At 38.4% G+C, this 22,032-nt stretch overlaps 1 protein-coding gene across 1 annotated transcript in view; it reads left to right on the top strand.

The window, feature by feature from the left end:
• Positions 1-1,131: 1,131 nt before the first annotated feature.
• KIAA1217 overlaps positions 1,132-22,032 on the top strand; it is a gene marked incomplete at its 3' end in the record, with an annotated part of 492,015 nt that continues 471,114 nt past the window's right edge. The window contains exon 1 of the mRNA XM_081227596.1: positions 1,132-1,249. The remainder of the gene's footprint in view (positions 1,250-22,032) is intronic.

Genomic DNA, 22,032 nt, shown 5'->3' with positions numbered 1-22,032 from the left:
GTGTTTGTGACACATTTTAATTTTGTTCAATGAATTTTTTTCATAGTTTCATTCATGATTTTCTTTCCACTTAGCAGTGTGTTTCTCTGGTTATTAAGAAGGATCGATGTAAACAGATTTCCATTTGGGGAAATGTCCTAAAGGGTTGTACTATTCTGTGTGCACTCAGTTCAGTGACATCAACTAAACTACCAGAACTTCTGGCAGCATAGAAATCTGCTGACTGTAGGGAAAGATGGCAAAGTCAAGTTCTATTTTGGAGGGTTCCTCAGTGATCCTGGAATCTTCCTCTGCAGACGTGGTGCCTCTTGATCTCATCCATAATTTCAGTATCTTTATGTTGGGCAACTCATGTTCTTCAGTGGCCCAGCCTCCTGCTACGGGTCTTGAATCCCGTGGTTATTTCCCATTTGGTACAGCTGATGGTATCCAGGCATCTCTGTGCAGCAGGCTCTTGAAATAATCCAGCAATCAGAGCTGCCCGTCACTCCCAACAAAGGGAGCAGAGAGGCCCATCAGAGGTGGCCCAGCCGTTCATTCAGCCTCTCTGATTCTCAATTGGCCTTCCTGATTTCCTTCCGCCCCCAACTACATAAGCCTGCCCTTATTTTCTTTTTTTTTTTTGCGGTACTTAGGCCTCTCATTGTTGTGGCCTCTCCCGTTGTGGAGCACAGGCTCCGGACGCGCAGGCTCAGTGGCCATGGCTCAGGGGCCCAGCCGCTCCGCAGCATGTGGGATCCTCCTCCTGGACCGGGGCACGAACCCGTGTCCCCTGCATCGGCAGGCGGACTCCCAACCACTGCACCACCAGGGAACCCCAAGCCTGCCCTTATTTTCATGGTTGATCTAGTTTAATGTGTTTCCATTCTTTGGTAGTGTCTAATTTAGGTTTTGTGAAAAACTGGAAGTTAAAACCTCTGACTTTGGGTAACTTGTACAAAGGCGTGTGTGGGATTACGAGGCATTCTGTGCTACACATCATACATGTATGCATTGTACTCTTTGTTCTTCCTGTGTTTTTTTAATCAGCATGAATCTCTAATTACTCAGCAGTTGCTGGGTGGAACCATGACATTATTATTTGTGTTTTTCAGATGGAGAGACTGAGGTCCTGAATTTGTACTGGTTGTCCTGTGCACCGTGTGTCCAGAAAACGGAGCTGGAGTCCCAATCCAGAGCCCCTGGGTGTCGCCCCAAAACACTGTGCTACTTATCGGTGGAGGACGCCTCCTCCTCATCTTCTTTCTAGGTAGGTCTATCTTTTTATTAAATCATAAAGCAAGCATTCATCATCTTGACAGTGAATGAATTATGAGCTAAAGGCTTGTCTCTAAAACTTGGCTTCTGTTAATTCCTCCCTAAGCCCCGAGGAACAAAATGTCTGAGTTGAACCGTTCACTCTTCCTCCAATGTGTATTCATTCGGATATGCAGCTGTTTTATTTTTTTTATCCATTCTTTCTTTGAGCTTGCAGGCAGTGCTGTCGATATAGGTATTGCTTTTCAGGCTATGTTTTATGTTCACTTATATGCCTGTCTTTGTGTTCAGACTCTGGCTTGAAGCCATCATGATGACTAAAGAATAAGAGAATGTTCAAACATCATGAACTTTTCGTAAACAATTTGTGAACCTCTGTAGGTATCTGATGACTTCGTGTCTACGGCGTGAATAGAATGAATCAAAAATAAGAACCCTTTTAGTCCTACCCCATGATATGATTTTGATCAAATTCAGGGTCCCACAAAAGTAGCAAAATTAATTTGCCAGTTTCATTGAGGTTCTTTTACTTTGCCCAGATCAGCCTATGGAGGTGGACTTGGGTGTCTGGAACGGTGGGATGACCAAATTGACCTCCAGCTTTAGCTGGACTCATTTGGCCCAAATTCTGATCATAAATCTACCAGTTCAATACTTTATACTAATAAAAGCAATTTCCATTTTGAGTTTTCTCCCATTGCAGAGGTCTTCACAGAGCCCTTACCATTCCAACACAACGTTGTAAAATTTTGATATTTGATCCAGAGGAAGCTAGGAAAGAGAATAGATAGATACTGTCCCTGTACCGTCCTTATCACCTTGGATTTGCTTTAGTGAGCAGTGTGAATCAACACTCAGCCACACTGCCTGTTACCCAAGAACATCATGACTTGAGAGTCACTGGCAAGAAGTCATTGAACTTAGTTTCAGCAACCTCAGAATCGGTAATTCATGGCTTCCACGTTTGTACCAGCTCTGATGCAGGAAATTCACTGAGTAATACAAGAGTCAGACTTACAGAATAGCTTCTGAATTCAGGGAACCAAAGAGGGCGTTTCCTCCCCTTCTGTAAAATGACAGTGTTGGTGGAACACCATCAAATAAGAGAGAACCTGTGGATGCTGGACTTTGTACAGCTAGAGAGCTGGTTAGTAGGTCCTAGTTACTCTCAGCCAGAAGCTAAACCTCAGAAAGGGAGTTCAGGAGTCCCCTTAGCTCCCGGTGATTTACTCTGATTTCCCTTCGTAGGCATATGGAGTCAATTTTCCACTGTCTCTATAAATACTGTTGTGTCTGTCTCTCTGCCAAACCAGCTACCTTTCTCACCCCAGGGAGAAGCCAGAGATCAGACATTCCAACACTACAGCCCCATTAGACATCATAAGGGGAGGGAGGAGATCTGGCAGTCAAAATGATGTGTGTATTTGAATCTTGAAAGAGCCAGGCTAAACTTAGAGTCAGTGGGCTCCCATAAATAACCTGTGTTCCTCTCTCTTTGTGTGGTTTGGACTAGAATGCCTTTCTCTTTAGAGTTGTACAAGCAGCCAGAGATCAAAGAGTCACCCGTTTATGGATGCGTAGTTCATCGCAAAGTCATCACGCTCAGCGGGGGGAGGGGGCGGACTCGGGCCCCAGCACTCTTATATAATTTTCTCCTGTTACTATTTTGTTGCATGGATTGGGTCTGGAGGGCACTCAGAGAACTTGCAACTACTTTAACTTTTTAAAAAAAGAGAAGAGATGAAAATTCACTTTCAACGGGGGGTTAAAACTTAACTGGCAACTTTCTGGGCTGTGGAATGTGGTAAGAGGGAAGAGGAAGTAAAGAAATTGACCCATTACCACATGGAATGTGGTTTAAAAAGAATAGAAGGCAGAACAGTATCTTGTGTAATTGACTTACCCTTGAGTCAACATTTCGGAGAGCCTTTGATAAGCAGAGCAGAACATACAGGGATTTTTTTTTTAAGCCCAAACTAGGTAATATATTTGAAAAACAGACTTTGAACTAGTTTGCTGGAATGTAAAGAATAAACATGTTTCAAAGTATAGCATTGGTGATGTTAACAGTCCCCGGATTGTGGATAATCACAATGATTCAAACTAATAACTACTATTTGTTCAATGTCTACTGTGTGCGTGTGCTGTGCAGTATACGTGGTATCTTTTAATCCTCCCAGCTACACACAAGGAGGTGCCTTCTCCCCACTTACGCACAGGGAAACGAAACTCCACAAAGTTTAAGTGCGTTGCACAAGGTCACTCAGTCATTAAGTGGTGAGCCCAGAATCTCTGAAGTGAATCAGAAGTGACGGCCAGTTAGCCTGTAGGTAGTGTTTCTGAATCCTCACTCCTCCTCTGGCCTCTGTTGCAGGAGTTGTCGGAGCTCCTTTGCTTTCTGAGTTGGGGGGCTTTTCAGTCTTGTGCTTGCAGCCATTCAAGCCAGGGTCCATCATCTCCAAGTCCTGCTTCCCAGCCTTCCCCATTCCCTCAACCACAAGTCCCGCTCTGGCTTCTAGAACTGCCACCAACCACACGCAGGCCTTCTGCAGGGAGCAATCCCTTGAAGGCATGATGAAGAAAGTGCTTAAAGAAAATACTTTGTCAGGTCTATTGCCCTTGAAAAGGGCAATAAGGGATCCTTATTGGACTTCTTGTTTAATTTGTATACAATATGTCAAATACTTTCTTTGAAAGACAGCTCAAGATACTGAATAAGTCTGTGTGTTTGTCCACAGGTAGTCAGACTTGATCCCTCCCCCTCGTACAGCATATTGCATAGCTAAGGTCCTTGATCTGGTGTTTTTGCATGAATATCAGGGACTACGTATCTAGTAAAATAACTCCTATCACATGCTTGATCAGTTACAGTGATTGCTGAAGAACATTTCTTCAAACGTATTCTTTTAACAGGAGTCACATTCTAGTTCCTTATACTTTGTTACTTAAATCTTAATCGAAGCTGAACTGTGTGAATCTTAAAAAAAAAAAAAAAGTATGTGGTGTAGTACAAAGAACTCAATGAATAGAGTCAATACAAAGTCTCAGTGGCTGTAATCTCTGGGAGCCTTTGTCCTTGTCACAGGTAAAACCTGCATCACAGGGATGCCACAAGATCAAATAATTCAGATGATGGGAAAACTACAACCCTCTACAAATGTTACCTTCTTTCTGTTCCTTTCCGTGTTATTACCTTTCCTCCGTCCCATCTCTTTATACTGCTTTAAAAAATAGTTTAAAAGGGTCAGAAATAGAAGCAAATAATCAATCGATTCTTTTTTTTTACCAATTTAATTGAAAAGCAATTGAGAGCATCATCCAAAATCCTGTGGCTCTTCCCCCCTCCACGTTTTTTTGAAAGATTTCACACGTGCAGCGTAAGAAATTGTGAGTCAGCCTTCTCCGATCCTGACTTTAAGAGTTGCAGAAATCATCTGCCAGGCAGCACATATGTTCTTAGTTCCATGAGAGGAAGAAAACACATTTGCTGAAAAGAAATGGAAATTTTAAAACCAGTTGAGTTGTAATACAGACACTTCAAATTTTGCTAGCTTCTTTTTCCCTCTGGTTTCTGACTGCTTTCCTGGCCCTGACAGTTTCTCCTGCTCATGAGGCATCTGTCACCCCAAACTTTCTCTCCCTGGGGTGTGGGCTTCAGTTGGCCGTGGAGGGAAGGCACAGGAAGTGCAGAATGACAGAAAGATGGAATTATGATGCAGAAATAATAAGTCGACAGTGACTACTTCTTGAATGCAAGGCACTCAAAGGCTGTAAATCCATTTTCTTATTGAGATCTTGTAACAATTCAATGTGATAATAACCTTTGGTAATAAACTGCAGTCTGCAGTTCAGGGAACATGGCCTTAGCAGATGAAGTCACTTGGCCAAGGTCACACAGCTAGTGAGCCAGGCAGAGGTGAATCATAACGCCCCTCAGTATAACATTACATGCGGGACCTCCAGACGTGGGGGAGGTATTTTCTTATTTTCTCCTGGGCAGTTGTCTTCAAGGAAGCATACTCATGACCCCCTAACAGCCTAAAGAACCGACTGCTGGCCCGTACTATTGCCTCTGTGTTAACATTGCAGAAACCAGATGCCAACAAGTTGTGGGTTTCTTTTGAAGCAAAAGAAATCAATTGTAGGGGAAATGAAACTCTCAACTCAGTGTTCTACTTAAGAAATTTTAAACTCATTTTGTGATGCTTTTTGCCCTTCTTCACCTCTCACTGAAGCTGTTCTGTTCCTCGGTAACTGGTACTTGGTGGTTCTCGTGGATTGTCGGTCAGCATGTTTTTATTCATTAAAATGTGTGAGTAAAAATCGATGCGACGGGAGAACCATGGCAGCCTCGGCCACAGAACAAAGGCTTTTCTAAACCAGCATTTCTCCCATCACATCTGGGTAGATGTTTCATGTGGGTATTCTTTCCCCAAGTATCCAATGGAATGATTGCATGTTTAGACAGAATTGACAGTGACATTTTCTTCGACCAAATTAAAAAAAAGTAAAGAAAAAAAGGCAGAAATTTCTACGTTTAACTAGAAAACCTAAAGGCAAGTTGAATAACACTTTGAAAATTTATTTCCATTTTGTCATCTAAAGCAGACCTAAGGTGTTTCTGCAGACAGGTGGTACAGTTGCAGGTCTGCTGTGAGTCCTTGGGTAAAGGATTGTGTTGACTTTCTGAGAATATTTCGGGATTCACCATCACAAAGGACTTTGAAACATGGTGTTAAACTCCCATTGAAACGGGTCACAGTGTAAACGTTAAAGATGTATATGTATGACTGATTCACTTTGTTATAAAGCAGAAACTAATAATAAAAAAATAAAATAAAATAAAATAAAGAGGAAACCAAGCCAGGTAAACCCAGGATCTTGGCTCCTTGTCAAACCTCACCATTTGAAACCCCAGCTCAGGGCTTCCCCAGCGGTCCAGTGGTTAAGACTCTGCGCTTCAAATGTAGGGGGCTCAGGTTCCATCCCTGATCCCACATGCCATGTGGTGTGGCCAAAAATAGTAGAAACCCCAGCTCAGCCTTCCAGAAGTCCTCCAAGGGAGCCTTCTCTAAGCCCATCCTTGTCACAGACACCAGCCCTGTGGCTTCCTTGATCCCACTAAAACTTAGCCAAGAAGCAAAACCTCAGAGAGTGCCATTTTGCATAAAACTATCAGGCAGGAACGAGCACAGCAAGGGAGAAATTCCTTAGTCACAGAAATCCGAGGGGTTCGATGGTAAGACAGTAGTCTCTGTCTTTCAGATGAGTGGGGAAAATTCTCCCTTGTGCCTTTGAATGAGGGATTTCCCTAAAGACAATACTGAACTCTGTGTTTAGTTGCTGGAATTCTGCAGCCCTGGGTTTTTTTTTTTTTTTTAAAGTCAGAGCTTTCAGAGGAATGTAATGCCCATTATAATGAACTGTAACTTAGGAGCACCCAGTAGATACAAGAGAATTGAAGGCTTTTTATTTTTTTCCTTTTTTTTTTTTTAAATTAGTCTCTGCTTTACAACAAAGTGAATCAGTCATACATATACATCTGTTCCCACATCCCCTCCCTCCTGCGTCTCCCTCCCTCCCACCCTCCCTATCCCACCCCTCCAGACGGCCACAAAGCACGGAGCCGATCCCCCCGCGCCACGCGGCCACCCCCACCATCCATCCACCCCACGCCCGGCAGTGTATACACGTCCATGCCTCTCCCCCGCCCCGTCACAGCCCCCCCCATATCCCCAAGCCCACCCCCAGTAGGTCTCTGTCTCTATTTCTGTTTTACCCCTAAGTTCTTCATGACTTTTTTTTTCTTAAATTCCATATATATGTGTTAGCATACGGTATTTGTCTTTCTCTTTCTGACTTACTTCAGTCAACCAAAATATTTAAACTTTGGCTAGATCAAGCCGACACTGATTTCCACATGCCTCAGTCAGTAGAAAAATGTACCTTTTAAAACTAGAACTTTTTTTGGTCACTGATAGCATCTTAGCCCATAACATTTTTTATGATTGAAATGCAGTTAATCTTCATTATTCACAGAGTCTGTATATGCAAATTCACCTGCTCACTAAAATATATTAAATCAATACTTAGGTGCTTTCACAGTCATTCAGGGACAAGTTGCCGAAAACGCACACACGTTCCTAGCTGAGGTGCACCCTCTGCCTCCCTGTTTGGCTCATACTGTAAGAAAGTGCCTTTTTCATGGCCTTAGTGTCACATTTTTCACATTTTTGTGCTGTGCGTTGAGGACATCACCATTTAAAATGGCCCCCAAGCGAAGTGCGGTCGTTCTCCCTAGCAACCCCGAGTACAGGAAGGCTGTGACGTGCCTTACAAAGTATGTGTTCGATATGCTTCATTCAGCCGTGAGTTACAGCGCTGTTGGCGGTGGTGAGTCCATGTTCATGAGTCAACCAGATATGTTAAATAAGATGTCCTTTGACTGAAACACATAAAACAAGGTTATTTATTCATTGTTTGATGAAAAAGTTGTGACCAGAGGCTGTCATGAACTGTACCCTGTGTTCTGCCCTAGGAGCAGTGGTTTAGTACCTGCTAACTCAGTATTCCATGGATACTCTAGAACATGAGTACTGCAAATAATGAGAATTGGCCATATGTGACTGAAAGCTCTGTACCGTCTGCTCACTTGAGTGGCTCTGTGGTGTGTAGATAGTCTTCACTTACCATCTCAGGTGGGACTCAGAAATGTCCTGCTGTGTTTGGGATGGGGGTTATGGAGACTGGATGAGAATCCAGTGAATTTTATACATGAGGCAAAGAAGGGGAAGCTGGTGCTGGAATGTGGAGAGAGAAGAGAAACGTGGCCATAGGTCATGGCCAGGATTGCCGTAAAGGAAGGGAGGTGGAGGTGGAGGAAGAAACTGAAGAGAGAAGTCTGAAAGTAGAGGAAAAAATGCATATGTTCATAGTGAAACTCAGAATCGGTACCCAAGATAATGCCATTAACCATGGGATGTGTCACTGAAAGTGTTCAACATACTCCTCCCACTGGATTATAGAGCAGGAACATTAATGTGCATAAGATGTCATCTGTTGTATTTTCTTGAGAAGCAGTAGGTGAAATACCGAGACATTCAGCAGAGCTTAATGACATCTTTTTTTTTTTTTTTTTTTTCTTTGTGGTACGCGGGCCTCTCACTGTTGTGGCCTCTCCCATTGCGGAGCACAGGCTCTGGACGCGCAGGCTCAGCGGCCATGGCTCACGGACCCAGCAGCACCGTGGCATGTGGGATCTTCCCGGACCGGGGCACAAACCCGTATCCCCTGCATCAGCAGGCTGATTCTCAACCACTGCGCCACCAGGGAAGCCCAATTATATCATTTTTACATAAACTGAGCTTTGTTTATTTTTGTTTCGTTTTGTTTTGGTTTTGCCTTGTGTAAGGTCATGACTCTTTGTTTCACAGCTCTCCAGAGGAGACAATTTTGATTTTGAATAAATAACATCTGTAGAAATGTTTCTCTTAACCAGGGGCACTTGGATGCACTTAAGGTAATGCAATTTTATAACCTATTTAATTCGCGATGGCAAGAGAGAGATTTTTACTAGCTAACTTAGAGAAACAGCGTGTTCTCATATTCATGCAAAAGGTAATTTGTTTTATAGGCAGAAAATAGAGTTTACAGTTTGAAATAAACAAATCATTGCTTTAAACAGTGGAGGAGAAAGCATACTACTTCAGAAATTATTGCTTGTTTACAGGCATTTGCTTGTTGGAAACAAAAGACTGAAATGAGAGCCCCTGTATCATTAGCCTGCTATATGAGAAATGAGCAAGTATATACAGGGACCCAGAGCAGGAGAGAGAATTTCCCATAATCCCATGTGGACATGATAAATTGTACCATTTGGCCACTTACTGGTATATTAGATCAATACAACATCTAACTCATGAGCTTCAGTTAGAAATCTCAAGTCTGATGGAAAAGTATTTTTTTGTATTTCAGGAAAGATTCTCAAAACTTTAGGAAAAATCAGTGCTGACGAAATATGGCCAAATTATATCTTCACATATGAAAAAGGTACTGTTTTTTTCTAGGAGTTTGAAAGTCATTTTGAGCACTAAGATTTTTTTTAAGCAGTGTTAAAATCACATTGAACTGCTGCTAATGAGTTATATCATACTCATATTTTTTGAAAATTAAACAAAATAGGGCACAAAATATACAAGATAAAAATTAATACAAATTTTTCAGTAAATATTAGCTATTATAATAATATTGTTGTTATAGTGGATGTTGACCCTACAATCAATAGTATATAATTATCTAAGTGTCCTAAACCAAGTATCATTTTCTTTTGATTATCATGCAAATGACCTTGTCATTCTTGAAAACCCCTAGAACCAACAAAGTAAAAGATAGGAAATAATGAAGCAAAAGGAAATTTTGAGGGCTACTAAGATACTTTCCTGAATCCTCCAAGGCATTTCCTATAAAAGACTATGCATTGATTTTGCTGGTCTGCATTCATATCTGCTTTGTTAGGGTAATTAAAACTCACTGCTATAACAAGCAACTTCAAAATCTCAGTAGTTTAAAACACTAAAGATTTATTTATTGCTGGGCTTCCCTGGTGGCACAGTGGTTGAGAGTCCGCCTGCCGATGCAGGGGACACAGGTTTGTGCCCCGGTCCGGGAGGATCCCACATGCCGCGGAGCGGCTGGGCCCGTGAGCCATGGCCGCTGAGCCTGCGCGTCCGGAGCCTGTGCTCCGCAATGGGAGAAGCCACAACAGTGAGAGGCCTGCGTACCACAAAAAAAAAAAAAAAAAAAGATTTATTTCTTGCTAACGTCACAGTTATGTAGACTCCGGTGACTCCTCTGGGGGTTCTCCTTTAAATGGTTTCTTCCACCTTATAGCTTCCCCAGTCTCAGAGGAAGGGAAAGGGTTTGTACTGTCGTCAGGGAAGTTCAGGGCCAGGCCTGGACATAACAACATGCTTTCCACTCACATTCTTTAGACCAGAATCTCATGCTAAGCCCACAGCATAACTTCAGATTATTCTGGGAAGTGCTGTCTTCCTGTTTGCATGGAGAAAAGAAACAGGATATGCTTTACTGATTCTTCAGAGATATTCAAGGTTTAAACTTTCCAGTGTGCTCTGTTTATTTCTTAGCATGCCATTAAATAGGGTTAACAATTTATTATAAGGGCACCACTTGACACCATAATTTTTGTATCTCAGCATGCACAGTTGATGTTGCTCCAAGTCTTCCCTGAAGCTTCCCTGATCATCTCACCATGCCCTATAGTGATCCTCTGATCTATGCTGTTATAGTGACGTTTAGCAAATCATCTCTGTAGTCTTTATTCTTTCTACTTATTATACGTATTATCTTCCTATTAGACTCTAAGCTTCTTACATAGTCTCGTCTAGTCTAGTCTAGTATGATATAGTACCATATCATATATTATTGTATGGTAGTTAATGACATGGTCTCTGCAGTCAGACTGCAAAGGTTTGAATCCTGGTTTCATTACTTACTAGCTATTTACCTTACCTAATTATCTAACCTCTTTGTACCCTAGTTTCCTCATTTAAAAATAAGCATAGTCACTAAAGTGCATACCTCATATATTTTTAATGAAATTTCACATGATAAAGTATGTAAAGCACTGAGAATAGTAAGCATTTAAAAACTCCTAGTGGGTCCTTGAGAAATGTCAAATGTAATTACTTATACAATATAGAACGATCACTTTTTATTCTTGAATCCTCTACTGCAGCTAGCATATAGGCCTGCCCACAGGAGGTCACAAGAAATGTTTACTAAGAGAAACAATGAAGATATTTGATTGATGAAGTAGAGAGTCTTCTACTTCCACATAAGAATCCTTCCTCAGTATATTGCCTCCCGTTCCACACAGATACCAACATTAAGGTATAATGATTTTTCTTTATAATTAGGAACATGTAATTAGGAATTAACCTTAAAATGGCTTCTTTTTTCATGTAAACAATGCAACGCACTAAACTTTAAGTGAAACACTTCCTGATATAGCATGTCTAAAATTCGGGATCAAATAAAACATCTAATTAAGTTTCATATATACCTGAGCTGTTATGAACATAAAGGAATACCTGCAAAGTCCACAGATTATACGAAAGTGCAATTCCACAGAAGTACAGAAATTTATTCTGAGGTGTTTACCTATTCCTTGTGACCTGGGACCTGGGTTCCAATGGTTACACACAGCAGATAAGAAACAAAACCTAGGACGAGAGCAGAGTAAGAAGATAGATCAGAGACATAGATAAAAAGCAAGAAGGGGGATTAGTATAAAAAAATCCCACATCTCATAGAGAATTAATAGAGATAATTGCTTGCCTCAGCCTTCATTCACTCTGAGAGGAGCAGGAAAAAGAAAATAGCCATCTTCAAAATGCCTAACCTCAATCCTACCAGGTAACCATTGTAGCCACCAAAAAAGAGCAGAATTTGAGTTCAAAGTGGCGTCAAGTTGATAGTCTCCCAGGTACTTGACAGGAGAAATGCAAATCTTCTCTAAAAGAATGCATCTTAAACCTAAGCCTCACATTTAGGAAAAAAGTTTCCAAGGAACATGAACTCACACACACAAAAATTACCAAACACAAGGGAATAGAACACTATTAGCAAAAGCTAAGAGAAACAGCAAAGTGAAGAATTTCAAAAGTGGAGTTTTTATACCAGGAATATGTAAGTTTTATATCTTTAATACTCTCAAGAAACTAAAAGCATATAGCAAATGTCAAAGTTACATGACATTAAACTGTGGAATTTGGAAAAAAATAACTTTCTGGAAATGAGAGATATAATAATTGAAATTAGAAACTGCTTTAAACACCAGGTTAGACTAACTGAAGAAAGAATGTGTAAACTAGAAGATAGATTAATAGTAATAATTAAGAATGCCGTGTAGACAAAGAGGAGGTAAGCATGAAAGAGGAGTTTAAAGGTGAAGAAAATATATAAGGGAAGGTAGAACACATGTCAAATTGGAAGTATAGGACAGGAATGGGCAAATTGTTCCTGTAAAAGATCAGAGAGCAAATAATTTAGGGTCAGTGGGCCACAAGGGCTCTATCAACCCTACCATTGTAGTGCAAAATGACATTCTGAGAAATACTCAACTCTGTCATTGTAGTACAAAGCACCCATAGATAATAACATAAACAAATGCGCCTGGATGTTTACTTACAAGAAGACAGCATACTTGATTTGGTGCATGGATCATAGTTTGTCAACTCCTAGCCTAAGAAATAATAGAAAATCAGGGCAGAACAAAATTTGAGAAGATAGTGGATTACATCTCAATCAAGATGCCCTCCCACCAAAAGTAAAACAATTAAATCTTGAAAGAAAAAGAAAAGGGACAATAATGGCTGGGAATTTTCCGGAAATAATAGAACACAACAATTCTCAGATTCATAAGACCAAAAACTCCAAAGCAGGGTAAAGTAAAAATAAATTCACAACTAGATAAATTATTGTGAAACTGCAGGACAAGAATGACAGAGAAAGATTTTAAAAGTTGCCTTAAAAATTATTAAATTCATTCCCCTAAAAAGATGTAGAAACTGGACAAAATTTTCAAAAATATATCAGGGCCCTGGAAATTGACCTAAGACAAACAATAATTGTGAAGCATTTATTCATGAAAAACTGCTAGAACTTTGAGTGAGAATGGTAGAAATCTGTGATCTTCATACCTGGAGTTAGTCCAGACACCCCACTACCAGCAGCAGCTTGGCTGATGCTATCTATAGTTTCACATGAGTGGGGTTGGATGTGAAAACCAGAAGTTTAACTGTCAGAGAGGAATGACTTGGAATGAAAGGTGAAAACCCACACTCAAGAGTTTTGTCAGTAAAAGTAGCAAAGTTGATAGGAAATGAATTGGAAAAATCTGGTGCTGTTCACCTTAAACTTGAGGTCCCATTTGAGTGAGCAATGGACAAGCAAGAAATTTAATAATGAGATCTTGGAAGTGAGAAAGTCCCAAAGAAATGACAAAAAAAAGTTCTTGGAACTAATAAGCAATTATAGCAAGGTAGGAGGATGCAATATATAAATATTAAATAATATTAATATTAATATAATTATATATAAACTAATATAATATATAATATATTAACATATTGTATAATAATTATATGATATACAAATATTAATTGATGTGTTATTAATAATTAATATTAAATTAAGTTGATGTTAATCTTGATAATTAGTTATGTGTTATGCATTAGTTACATAAATTAGTATTATTATAAATTAATTAATATTAAAAAGTCAATTGCTTTCCTATATACCAGCAATGAACAATTGGAATTTGTAATTAAGAACACAGTACCAGTTACATTAGCACCAAAAAAGTGAAATACTTTAGGTATAAATCTAACAAACTATGTACAGGATCTATATGAGGAAAAAACTGTGAACTCTGATGGAAGAAGTCAAATATCTAAATAAATGAAGAGAGATTTCATATTCATGGGTAGGAAGATTCAGTTTCCTAACTTGATCTATAGATCTGAAGATTTACATCCAAAATACAAAGAACTCCTGAAACTCAACAGTGAGAAAATGAACAACCTGATTTAAAAATCCTTGAAGTCTCTGAACAGACACTTCACCAAACATGATACACAGATGACAGATAAGCATATGAAATGATTCTCAACATTATTTGTCACTAGAGAATTGCAAATTAGAGCAATAATAAGATACTATTAAACACCTATTAGAATATCTAAAATCCAAAACACTGACAACAGCAAATGCTGACAAGGATGGGGGGACCAACAGGAACTCTCATTCATTGCCAGAAGAAATACAAAATGGTACACTCACTTTTCAAGATAATTGGCAATTCCTTACAAAGCTTACAAAGCTATACGTGGGGGCTTCCCTGGTGGCGCAAGTGGTTGAGAGTCCGCCTGCTGATGCAGGGGACACGGGTTCGTGCCCCGGTCTGGGAGGATCCCACATGCCGCGGAGCGGCTGCGCCCGTGAGCCATGACTGCTGAGCCTGCGCGTCCGGAGCCTGTGCGCCGCAACGGGAGAGGCCACAACAGTGAGAAGCCCGCGTACCGCAAAAAACAAACAAACAAACAAAAAAAAAACAAAGCTATACGTGGGCTTACTATAAGATCAGCAAATGCATGCCTAGGTATTTGCCTAATGAGTAGAAAAAATTATGTTTACACAAAAACCTTCACATGAATGTTTATAGCAGCTTTTTTCATAATTGTCAAAAACTGGAAGGAACCAAGTTGTCCTTCAATAAGTGAATGGAGCAACAAATTGTGGTACATTCATACAACAGAATATTACTTGGCAATAAAAAGAAATCAGCTATCAAGCCATGGAAAGACATGGAGGACACAAATGCATGTTACTAAATGAATTAATAGTTTGTAAAGGCTACATACTGTATGATTCCAGCTGTACAATATTCTGTAAAATGCAAAACTATAGACACTAAAAAAATCAGTAGTTGCCTGATAGGAGAAGGAAAAGGGAGGAGAATAGGAATGAATAGGTGGAACATTAGGAAATTTTTAAGGCTGGGAAATTATTCTGTATGATACTCTAAAAATGGACACATGACATTATGCTTTTGGCAAAATCCATAGCATTGCATAACACAAATTATGAACCATGATCTAAACCATGGACTTTAGTTAATCATTATATACCAGAATTGGTTTATCAATTTTAAATGTACCACATTAATGCAAGATGTTAGTAATAGAGAAAATTTTGTGCAGGGGGATAGAGGGTATATGAGAAGTGTCTATACTTCCTGTGTACTCTCTCTATAGACCTAAAATTGATTTTTAAAAAGAAAGTCTCGTAGATTGTTTTTAAAGGAATCAAATGAAAATTCTCGATTTGAAAAGTAAAATAATCAAAGTGTAAAATATTTTGGATGGTTTCAACAGCAGTTTGAGATGCTACAAAAAATAATCAGTGAACTTGAAAATAGATCAATAGAAATTATCCAATATGAATATTATAGAGAAAAAATATTTTAGAAAAATGAACAAAAGCTCAGAAACCTGTTGGACAACATCAAATATACCAATATGCATACAGTAGAAGTCCCAGGAAGAGAGGAGAGAGTCAAACAGGCAGCAAATTAATGGCCCAATACTTTCCAAATTTGATGAAAACTATTAATATACAGACCCAAGAAGTTCAGTGAACCCCAAGTAGGATAAAGAGAGAATCTCTACAACTAGACACATCACAGTTATTACTCTACTGAAAAAGCCAAAGATCAAGAGAAAACCTTGAAAGTAACAAGAGAAAATTAATTTATTGTGCACAGAGAATGACAAAATAATTAATATATGACATCTCATGAGAAACAATTGAGACCAGAAGGTAGTGGAATGACATTCATTCAACGTACTGGAATAAAAAATTCTCAACCAGGAATTCTCTCTCCAACAAAACTGTCCTTCCAAACTTTGGGGAAATAAAGACATTCCCAGATGATCAAAGACAGAAAAGTCATTACTCACAAATCTGCCTTACAAGAAGCATTAAAAAAAAAAAAAAGTCAGTATGGAAGAAATGACACCAGACAGTAATTTAAATTCAAAGGAAGAAATGAAGAGATCAAACACAGTAAACATGTAGGTAAATATAAAGACAACTAAATTTTTTTTCTGTTAATTTTTGTAAAAATCATAAAATTATATGAAGCCATAAATTAACACTGTATTATTGGGCTTATAACAGATACACATGCACTATATATGACAATATTAATGCAAGGGTGGGGGATAAAGCTATATTGGAGAAAAATTGCTGTATTTTACTAGAATTTAGTCAGTATTAGCTTGAAGTAGATCATGATAAATTGGTATGAATCCCTAGAGCAGCCCCTAAGAAGAAAAACTAAAAAATAAAGCTTAAAAATAATAAAGGGGGCTTCCCTGGTGGTCCCGCAGTTAAGAATCCATGCTTCCAATGCTGGTGATGTGGGTTCGATCCCTGGTTGGGGAACTCATATCCCACATGCTGCATGGCATGGCCAAAAAAATAAAAAGTAAAAAAATAATTTTAAATAATAAAAAAATAAAGAAATTAATAGTAGTACACTAATGTTTCTTAAACACAAAAGGCAGTAAAGGAGGAAAAGAGGAAGAAAAAAAGACTTGAAACATTTAGAAAACAAATAATGACAAATAATGTATAGGCATCTAACACCAAAACCCCAAAATACATGAAGCAAAAATTGGAAGATTAATAGGAAAAATAGATAATTCAACAATTATAATGACAAACTTCAGAAAGAAATATAGTGGCAGATTTCACAGAGAAAAGATAAATCATCCAAAGGAACAACAATTTGACTATATCTGATATCTCAATAACAATGGGGGCCATACACAGTAGAAGTATCTATAAGGATATGAGGAAAAATAACTGTCATGCTAGAATTTTATACCTAGCAAATTATCTTTCAAGGATGAGAGTAAAAGGAAGATATTTTTTCAAAATAATAAAAAAATACTGGAGCATATTTTACCAATAGGACCTCACTAAAGATATGTACTATACACATCAGAATGATAATTTGAGATACGAGTATTAAGATTTGCCTCTTTTAGTATGTGTAGCATACTTCAGTAATTTTTAAAGTCACTTATGTTTCCATATAACAAGAACAAATAAAAAATAAAACTTGAAAATATCATTTTCAATAGTGCAATCAGTGTACGCTATCTAGGAATACATCTAACAAAAGGTGCATAATTCATAGGCTATTATAAAACATGATTAAAAGACTTTAACTCTTAAATAAACATGGGAATCAATCTAAACAAGCAACTATAAAACTTTTAAAAAACAGACAATTATACTGATGATGATGTTTAATTTATACTTTAAAAAAACAAGGGACAATTAATTTTAGACCCCACTAGCATATAAATAAGGAGGGGATGATTGAAATAATATTTTCTGGGGCACTGCTATTGTTCTGAAGAATGGGGAAGGGAAAATATTCATTATTTTTAGAGTTATTAAAGATAAATATTTAAACACATAAGGTAAACAATAAATATAGCATGTATCTTTCCAAACTTATAGAAGAAAAGTTTACAAGAAAGAAGAAGAAAAAGTCTAAACAAAGAAAAAGTATCAAAGAGAAATCAAACTAAGTAAAAAGGGCAAAGTATGAGAATACAAATAAATCTAAATGTATCTAAATGTATCAGAAATCACAATCAATATAAATGAACTATTAATGTAAATCATTACATTAACAGTTTAAAGGAGCAAAACTATGATTATTCCAAAAGATTCAAAAAGAAAACTAAATGAAAGTGCATGATAAAATTCAGCAATCATTCATGGTCAAAATTTATAGCAACTAAAAACTAAAGGAAATATATGTAAACTAAAAAAAAAGATCTACAAATATCCTACAGCAAATCTGACCATATTGAAGTATTAAAATAATTATCTTTATATTCAACAATAAGACCCAAATGCTCACTATGACCATTTCATTTCAAAATTGTACTAGTGAGCTTAGCCATCACAATAAGAATAGAAAAAGGAATAAAAGGTGTAAGGATTAGAGATGAAGAAACAAAAATGTCATTTTTTGCTGATTACCTACCTAGGAAATCCAAATGAATTCATATGTTATTAGAGTTAATAAAGCAGTTGGTAAAATTGCTATGTGTAAGATCAAGCTAAGTTAACTTTGTAGTTGAGCATATGAAGAAACTGGAATTCTCCTTCTTTGCTGAGTAAAGAGTAAAATTTTACAACCATTCTGACAAACTATTTCTCTTCATCTATCAAACTAAATACTTCTGTAACCGAGAGGTTTCCCTTCAACACATACAGGTATAATTAAGGGAAATAAGTGCTTATGTTCCTTAAAAGATGTACAAGAATGTTTTTAGCTGCTTTATTCATGATATAAAAAACTGAAGGAGAGGAACCAAGATGGCGGAGTAGAAGGACGTGCTCTCACTCCCTGTTGTGAGAACACCAGAATCACAACTAGCTGCTGGACAGTCATCGACAGGAAAACACTGGAACTCACCAAAAAAGATACCCCACATCCAAAGACAAAGGAGAAGCCACAATGAGACGGTAAGAGGGGTGCAATCACAGTAAAATCAAATCCCATAACTGCTGGGTGGGTGACTCACAGACTGGAGAACACTTATACCACAGAAGTCCAACCACTGGAGTGAAGGTTTTGAGCCCCACGTCAGGCTTCCCAACCTGGGGGTCCAGAAATGGGTGGAGGAATTCCTAGAGAATCAGACTTTGAAGCCTAGTGGGATTTGATTGCAAGACTTCAACAGGACTGGAGGAAACAGAGACTCCACTCTTGGAGGGACACACAAAGTAGTGTGCACATCAGGACCCAGGGGAAGGAGCAATGACCCCAGGGGAGACTGAACCAGACCTACCTGCTAGTGTTGGAGGGTCTCCTGCAGAGGCAGGGGGTGCCTGTGGCTCACCGCAGAAACAAGGACACTGGCAGCAGAAGTTCTGGGAAGTACTCCTTGGCGTGAGCCCTCCCAGAGTATGTCATTAGCCCCACCAAAGACCCCAGGTAGGCTCCAGAGTTGGGTTGCCTCAGGCCAAACAACCAACAGGGAGGGAACCCAGGCCCACCCATCAACAGTCAAGAGAATTAAAGTTTTACTGAGCTCTGCCCACCAGAGCAACACCCACCTCTACCCACCACCAGTCCCTCCCATCAGGAAACTTACACAACCCTCTTAGGTAGCCTCATCCACCAGAGGGCAGACAGCAGAAGCAAGAAGAACTACAATCCTGCAGCCTGTGGAACAAAAACCACATTCACAGAAAGATAGACAAGATGAAAAGGCAGAGGGCTCTGTACCAGTTGAAGGAACAAGATAAAAGCCCAGAAAAACAACTAAGTGAAGTGGAGATAAGCAACCTTCCAGAAAAAGAATTCAGAATAATGATAGTGAAGATGATCCAGGACCTTGGAAAATGAACAGAGGCAAAGGTTGAGAAGATGCAAGAAATGTTTAACAAAGACCTAGAAGAATTAAAGAACAAACAAACAGAGATGAATAATACAATAACTGAAATGAAAACTACACTAGAAGGAATCAATAACAGAATAACTGAGGCAGAAGAACCGATAAGTGACCACAAGACAGAATGGTGGAATTCACTACTGTGGAACAGAATAAAGAAAAAAGAAAGAAAAGAAATGAAGACAGCCTAAGAGACCTCTGGGACAACATTAAACACAACAACATTCGCGTTATAGGGGTCCCAGAAGGAGAAGAGAGAGAGAAAGGACCTGAGAAAATATTTGAAGAGATTACAGTCGAAAACTTCCCTAACATGCGAAAGGAAATAGCCACCCAAGTCCAGGAAGCACAGTGAGTACCATACAGGGTAAACCCAAGGAGAAACACACCAAGACCCATAGTAATCAAATTGGCAAAAATTAAAGACAAAGGAAAATGATTGAAAGCAGCAAGGGAAAAACGAAATATAACATACAAGGGAACTCCCATAAGGTTAACAGCTGATTTCTCAGCAGACACTCTACAAGCCAGAATGGAGTGGCATGATATACTTAAAGTGATGAAAAGGAAGAACCTACAACCAAGATTACTCTACCCGGCAAGGATCTCATTCAGATTCGATGGAGAAATCAAAAGCTTTACAGACAAGCAAAAGCTAAGAGAATTCAGCACCACCAAACCAGCTCTACAACAAATGCTGAAGAACTTCTCTAAGTGGGAAACACAAGAGAAGAAAAGGACCTACAAAAACAAACCCAAAACAATTAAGAAAGTTGTCATAGGAACATACATATCGATAATTACCTTAAACGTGAATGGATTAAATGCTCTAACCAAAAAACACAGGCTCGCTGAATGGATACAAAAATAAGACCCATATATATGCTGTCTACAAGAGACCCACTTCAGACCTAGGGACACATACAGACTGAAAGTGAGGGGATGGAAAAAGATATTCCATGCAAATAGAAATCAAAAGAAAGCTGGAGTAGCAATACTCATATCAGATAAAATAGACTTTAAAATAAAGAATGTTACAAGAGACAAGGAAGGACACTACATAATGATCAAGGGATCAATCCAAGAAGACATAACAATTATAAATATATATGCACCCAACATAGGAGCACCTCAATACATAAGGCAACTGGTAACAGCTATAAAAGAGGAAATCGACAGTAACACAATAGTAGTGTGGGAGTTTAACACCTCACTTACACCAATGGACAGATCATCCAAAATGAAAATAAATAAGGAAACAGAAGCTTTAAATGACACAGTACACCAGATAGATTTAATTGATATTTATAGGACATTCCATCCAAAAACAGCAGATTACACTTTCTTCTCAAGTGTGCACGGAACATTCTCCAGGATAGATCACATCTTGGGTCACAAATCAAGCCTCAGTAAATTTAAGAAAATTGAAATCATATGAAGCATCTTTTCTGACAACAATGCTATGAGATTAGAAATGAATTACAGGGAAAAAAACGTAACAAAACACAAACACATGGAAGCTAAACAGTACGTTACTAAATAAGCAATAGATCACTGAAGAAATCAAAGAGGAAATAAAAAAATACCTAGAGACAAATGACAATGAAAACATGACAGTCCAAAACCTATGGGATGCAGCAAAGGCAGTTCTAAGAGGGAAGTTTATAGCTATAACAAGCCTACCTCAAGAAACAAGAAAAATCTCAAATAAACAATCTAAACTTACACCTAAAGGAACTAGAGAAAGAAGAACAAACAAAACCCAAAGTTAGCAGAAGGAAGGAAATCATAAAGATTAGAGCAAAAATAAATGAAATAGAAACAAGGAAAACAATAGCAAAGATCAATAAAACTAAAAGCTGGTTCTTTGGGAATATAAACAAAATTGATAAACCATTAGCGAGACTCATCAAGAAAAAGAGGGAGATGACTCAAATCAATAAAATTAGAAATGAAAAAAGAGAAGTTACGACAGACACCACAGAAATACAAAGCATCCTAAGAGACTACTAAGAGCAACTCTATGCCAACAAAATGGACAACCTGGAAGAAATGGATAAATTCTTAGAAAGGTATAACCTTCCAAGACTGAACCAGGAAGAAATAGAAAATATGAACAGACCAATCACAAGGAATGAAGTTGAAACTGTGATTTAAAATCTTCCAACAAACAAAAGTCCAGAACCAGATGGCTTCACAGGTGAATTCTATCAAACATTTAGAGAAGTGCTAACACCCATCCTTCTCAAACTCTTCCAAAAATTTGCAGAAAAAGGAACACTCCCAAACTCATTCTACAAGGCCACCATCACCCTGATACCAAATCCAGACAAAGATATACAACAAAATACTAGCAAACAGAATCCAAGAACACATTAAAAGGATCATACACCATGATCAAGTGGGATTTATCCCAGGGATGCAAGGATTCTTCAATATATGCAAATCAGTCAGTGTGATACACCATATTAACAAATTGAAGTATAAAAACCATATGATCATCTCAATAGATGCAGAAAAAGCTTTTGACAAATTTCAGCACCCATTTATGATAAAAACTGTCCAGAAAGTGGGCATAGAGGGAGCTTACCTCAACATAATAAAGGCCATATACAACAACAAACACATAGAACAATATGGATGAATCTCACGGACTTAATAGTGAGCAAAGAATATAGGAATGAAAGCATTCATACCGTGTTAC

The sequence above is a fragment of the Mesoplodon bidens genome (genome assembly GCF_964165515.1).
Source record: "Mesoplodon bidens genome assembly, chromosome: 3".
Lineage (NCBI taxonomy): Eukaryota > Metazoa > Chordata > Mammalia > Artiodactyla > Ziphiidae > Mesoplodon > Mesoplodon bidens.
This window is presented reverse-complemented; position numbering and strand designations above follow the sequence as displayed.